The sequence below is a fragment of the Helobdella robusta genome (genome assembly GCF_000326865.2).
Source record: "Helobdella robusta unplaced genomic scaffold HELROscaffold_48, whole genome shotgun sequence".
Taxonomy (NCBI): Eukaryota; Metazoa; Annelida; class Clitellata; order Rhynchobdellida; family Glossiphoniidae; genus Helobdella; species Helobdella robusta.
Genome location: NW_008705215.1, coordinates 414,785 through 421,643, shown reverse-complemented (window position 1 = coordinate 421,643; position 6,859 = coordinate 414,785).

Here is a 6,859-nt window from a genome sequence, read left to right as displayed (position 1 = left end):
ACAATGTAGTGTATTCTATACATTTTTGTTCAGTAATTTTGTAAAAACTGCCAGAGCCAGGTAAGGAATGAAATCTGAAATTTCCAATCAATTTTTCAAAAGACTAATCGAATATTCCAAGTTTTCTAGCTCCTCCCTGTTCCACACATTTTTTTTTTGCTATGATATCATTTTGAGTTTTCATAATAATGACACGAGAAACAATTTTATGATATTTTTCGAAAGTTATCTTATGTCGATAGCGATAAGTGATTCTCTTTCGTTGCGAGACTTGACGAATGAAAATTCAAAACACTGTTGCATGGTACTTATTTATTAATATACTGATTTGTTATTATTCATTTATGTTTTTATTATTTTTTTAATTATGTTATTATTATTATATTTAAAATTGTTGTTCCGTGACACATTGCAGAGAGAAAGGCAGTTCCGACAACATAACGGTGATCGTGATATTTTTAGATGACGAGAACGAAACTGGAATTTCTCAACAAACTGAAACTGAAACAAATGCCAACGGTAACGATGGCAACGCTGATGGTACTAACAACAGTAACAAAAATAGTCATAACGATAACAACAATTATAGTAACAATGACAAGAATAGATTTGATAAGCCACGTGACCATGATGATCCTGTTGGCCAATCATGCTCCGATGAGGTCTGCATCAGTAGGCTGCTACTCGCTTCATCATCGACTGGACATCCTGATGATGATGATGTTGTTAATTGTAATGCTGACATAAGAGTTGAAATTAATAGAGCGTACACGGAGAGTGATGATGATGATGATGATGCCCACTCCTACAAGTTAACAAGTCAGTGCGACAGCATCGATGAACTCTTTGCAGGCGGCAACAAGATTGTTGGCATGGATGGCGAAAATAATAACGTAACTACTGCCAATAGCAACATCACAAATGTTGACAACAATTTGGACAACACAGAATTCTCTAAAACAGATTCTCCCAACAACTCAAAATCAACGAACAACGACAGCAAACAAAATTATCTCGAATCCTCAAATGACCTCGACCTAATTTCCGCGGGGTCAAAGAGCAATGAAATTCCGAAAATCAGCGTGAAAAATAACAGCGGCAGCAACAACAGTGCTGGTTCTTGGAAATCCCGTTTAAATAGGTCGCCGAAAGTTTCCTCATCAGCTGAGGAGGACAAGGAGAATGTTCTCTACGCAACTGGGATATCCAACACCAATCTAAAAATAGCTCACGATGACTCATCGGGTTCCAGCGGAGTGCTGAGGGCGTCAAGTAATAATTACAACAGTAGTTACAACAACTGCAACAACAAAACAAATATCGACAATGGTAGAAATGTTTTTTCGTCTTCGGATAAACCTGACTCAAAATCGATAGAAAAGTTAGGGATAGCATGTGGTGGTTGCAGTGTGAGGGATGAGGCGGAAGTTGGGAGAAACGAATTGTTGACTCTTGAAGCGTCATCCCACTTGAATCCTAAGTTGAAAACATTTCTCACCAAGAATTCAACACTCCTGCAACAAGCCAAACTCCATCTAAAGAGGAGCAGCAACTACTTGAACACCAACATTCAACAACAGCAACCACAACATTCAAGTTATCTTTATCAAACGGCAACGATAACACCGAAACAACAACAACAGACCAACAACAAGACGCGTCAACAACCATTACTATCATCTTCCTCAACAAAATCACTCTTGAATAATTCCTATAGGACGTTGAGTAAGACGAGTGAAAAGTTGACCAAGTTCGACAACATATCTCTTCGCAGTGGCACCACTACCACCACCAACGACAACAAGTGGAGGTGCAAGGAGAGGTGGACCATAGCTGTTGAGACAAGTGAAGACTTGGAGGAAATCTTCTTTAAGGGGAGTCGAGATGTCGGTGCTGGTGTTAGAAGGGCCGTCTGAATCGTTCATTCCTCTATTTATTCGTTCATTCATTCATTTGTTTATTCATTCATTCGATCAATCATTTGTTTGTTCATTTATTCATTTTTTATATTATTATTTAATCCAATGGTTTGATGGTTTTTTTTTCAAACTTATATTTAATTATGAAAATGATATAAATTGAAACCATAAATTTGTTGAGTGGGATTTTTATTTTCATATACATTGTTTGTCAAGCATCAACTCTATTTAGCTGAAGTAGGAAAAATAAATTTATAAAAAACAATATTATAATACTATAAAGTTATACTATAATATCACGAGAAGTTACCCGTGCAGACATAACCAACCATTCGTTCTCTTCTCGCGCCCGGTGCTCGTTACACACCATTCGGGCATGTTGTTTCCATTAACACAATTCGTGTGTGTGTGTGTGCGTGTGTATGTGATTTATTCATATATTCATAATATTATATATATATATATTATGTCGGGTATATATATATATATATATATATATATAGGTTAATTTCACACACTCAGTAATAATATTCATGTGATTCGTGCCTTCATGAATAATAATAATATTATAATTCGGCTTCTAGTGCTGTTTACAGATTAAAATTAATATCAATATAATTAATATGTAATAATATATTAATATAATTAGTTTTTTAATTACGATTTGTTATATTTTACTTTTTTATAAAATGGATTTCATCATTTATACGTATGTCCAGTATACATACAGTTGCAATTCACTTACATATTGTTCATGTCTTTCTAAATACAATAGGTTTTCACTTTTCAAATAATGTTCATTGCGAACTCACCTTGATACAAACATTCTACATATATGCAGGTAATTTCAAGAACTCTGTGTTTTTCAAAAGTATGAACTTTCATTGGTCTCCTAGTTATTGAAATGATATCCTCGATAAAGTTGATGTTTTTAAGAAAAAAAAGTAATTTTTACATAACACCATCATTTAATTTTTTTTATTATAAATATACTTAATTTACTATTTACAAAAACATTCATCTTTATTTTATTTAAATATTTTATGACAAAAACATTCATCTTTATTTTATTTAAATATTTTATGTTTTTATATGTATGTACACGAGACAATAGACATCAAAGACGCACCGATTGTTAGGCCTGGCCCTTATTTTGGATTCGGCTTCGGTCATTTTTAAAAATCCTATAGCCAAATATTTCAGCTTCCTTTTTGAGATCATCATCTTCTCTTGCTTCCAGAGAAGATTGATGATTATTATTACTGAAAAATTGATTTTGGCCATCCTTACTGTTAAAACATCTTAAATTGAACAAGAGATAAAATTATCTCGATGACGTATTGTTAATTGCTGATTTTATTAAGGTTTTATTAAAAAATAATTCTTTTCAAAACTGTGGGTTTTTGGTGTTCTGCCTTCGGTTTCGGTCGAATAATTGACCCACTATTCGGCTGCCCGATCTTTGGCCAACTTCACTATTCGGTGCATCTCTGATAGGTAAGGTACATTGCATAAGAGCATTTATAATTCAAAAACTCATTTATACGTATAATATCTTTACTGCGCGTTGGTGTTTTTCATAGATTATAACTCATTTGTGTATACAGTAAAATATCTATAATATTATCACCCTTCATTAGTTAGCTTCCTGCTTAGTTTTTGAATTTTTCTAACGATTGATCGTAAATCACTCTCAAGACAACTAGACTCGGTTTACAGAAGCAGAGACGTGTTCTCTAGATATGTTTGACAACATTCACTATTTCCATTGAGTCATAAACCTTTGCTTTTTGCTTTGGTGTATACTGAGGTTTTAAATTCATTTTGCACAATTTGTATTAGTACGTCTAGGAATGGTAGTTTATTGTCAGTTGATTTTTCCATTGTAGAAATTACGTATTGGTTCGGTTTACAAAAGCACAGGTAGTGCTCTCTAGATATGTTTGGCAACATTCACTATTTCCAAGCTGTTTAAAAGCTATTTTGCTCTATCATCATGTTTAAAATAAATGAAAATTTTGGTTTTGAACTCAAGAAACTTCAGAATGATTTACGGATCAACCGTTAGAGAAATCGAAAAACTACACTGGAAACTAACTAACGCGAAACATGCTGACACACACACACATATATATATATATATATATGTGTGTGTGTGTGTGTGTGTGTGCGCGCGAAGTAATTTATGAAATCTATATAATCTATATATAACTATAAATATTTATCAGGGCGCATTAACGCATTTATGTTTTTTCTTTGTTTTCTGTTCGAGCAAACATTTTTGTATTTGAGTAATTACTTATCTATTTTGCTTAATAAAATAATCTTGAATTTGAATCTATGTATTTACATGTGAGTGTATGTGTGTATGTATATGTTTGTATGTATATATTATCGTCACACTAGCATTATTGCATCATTCAGATGCTCTTTTTTCCGTTGTTGTTCTTGCATTATAAACTTCATCACGTCTTTATTAAAATGTTTTAACTTCGCTAACGTAGCGGCTTTTTGTGTCATTACAACCAATCAATCGATCATCGTTTAATTGTATCATTACATTTCATTCAAATGATCTTTTTGCGTATTTTTATCTTTACGTTCTGCTAAATTGTAAAAATAATGTTTCCAGCTTAGCAAAAGTTGTTTAATAATTTTTTAAATATTTTTTTCATGTACATTCAACTTGAACAGACAGTTCACTCAGTTGTTAGTTCAGTTCAATATCTCAGATACCATTTTTTATGAATGTTTTATAAATTATATTTCGTAATATTTCATGTATTTCGGACTTTGCAGTTCTGTTTTTAATTCAGAGTTGATCTGACATGGTCAATGAAACTTTGTATTATAGCGTGAACAAGACCGAACGGGTTCACGAATGCGAATGATCAGAGATGCATCACATACTATTATTGCACTACTTTGACTCAATATCAGCAACTAAACAACTCGTGTTTAAATGTTAATATTTTCTCTTTCAATCGTCAAGTGAAGCTTCTTCATTCATTGCAGTGCAGATCTGTCAAACGTAGAACTGCCTGCCTGTTCTACGGTTATACGCATCATGTGTGCACGCGCAAGCACCGCATCATATGCGTGTGATGGTCCTCAGCTTTCAGACAGACGGTATATTCGAACCAGGCAATCGCGTAATAACAGCGCGAGACATGACACTCCTACCAACTAAGCTAACTCGGTGACCTTGAAGTGATCATGTTAAGTTTAAAGTGGGATGATTTGAAATTAATTTTTTAATTAATTAACTATAATTACATAATATTTAAATATAATTATATAACAATAATAATGTTAATTAATTGATAATTATTAACCATCTAACCGAAGGAAATTTATTTAAGTGCGTTGACTCACATTATATGTAAGATGTTTACCAAACAGTAATATTTTTGACGTGTGGGTGTTCGTAAAATAATTGTACAGTACAACTTATAATAGATAACTTGTTGGAAATATTTTTTTATGCATTTACACGGCGTGGTTGGTGTTGCGTGTTGATAGCATTTTTAAATAGATTCTATTTTGCTGCCATGTCCAATGATTTCGCCATCACAATTATTTTTATACATCATTCATTCATTTTGTTTTTAAACAAGATAAATGTTTTCAAGATAAAATATTTGTCGCTTTTACAAGTAAATTTTTTACTCAGTCTGATGTATGTATGCATATTTACAGAGGAGAACTTTTTGGCAAACTCCCACAGAAATTTTTGTTAGGATTGAAAGTAAATTTTATGAAATCTGCATAACATTCATAAATGTTAATTTCAAATTGTTGCAGTCCCTTATCAATGGCAATGTTTTGCCATATTTGAATAAAAATACAGGCTCCAATACGAAAATTAGATATAAATGTTCATGTATCGGCTGTTAACGGCATTTCAGCTTCCCTTCTGGTGTTATGACGTGCCAAAGGGTTATTTAAAAATTACGATTTCTGCTTGAAGCCATAAAAGATATAAGTATAATGTGAAATGAGCAAATAAATGGTAGCCAGTTTTTACCCTCCCCTCCCAGAACATTCCTGGCTGCCAGTGGGCGGTTGTTTATGCTTCATGTAATTATTAACCATGTCTCTACGTTTGTTATCGTTCATTTCTATTCAACGTTCTTTGCATTTGTTGATGTTAGTTGGTGGTAGTGATGCCATTATTTTAATTTTTATTGATTCTTAAGATGTCATTAAACGTGATGGTGATGATGCCAGCAGGACAACAAACCACATGAAACAATGATTTCACGATTATAACAACAAATATTCAGTAGAATTAGTTCGCTTCTTACGGTTTAACATTTTTAATTAGTTACCTAAACAAACAAACAAACCTACCACATTTTAGTTACTTAACATATTTAACCAGACACGGTTCTTGTATATTAACGTAACGTGCATTTTTGAAATTTATATGTTCCTGTTTATATATATATATATATATATATATATATATATATATATATATGTATGTATCTGGATATACATATATATATATGTATGTACATATATATATATATATATGTATATATATATTGTTATGAAATTGCCGGACTGAATGACAGACGAGCGTGAAATGTGAAATTAGTTCAGATCCAATTGGAAGTAATAAAGAAATTTTCAAAATTAGGAATGCTCTATATAGATTTGATTGAATATTTTAATGATCGTTTGCCTGTAAATAATGTAACTCGCAGGTCAGTTACCTTCGATGTAATTGTATTTGAAATATTCTGTTCATCTAATTATGCTCTTCGATGTTTTTAGTTGAGGCTGTTAATAAAATGAAGATACAAAGAATTTTTGTATGTTTTAATAGACTCTCACATGTTAAATGTTGCATAATGTCGGCTCCCTGTATATATATATATATATATATATATATATATATATATATATATATATATATATACATACCCTGTATG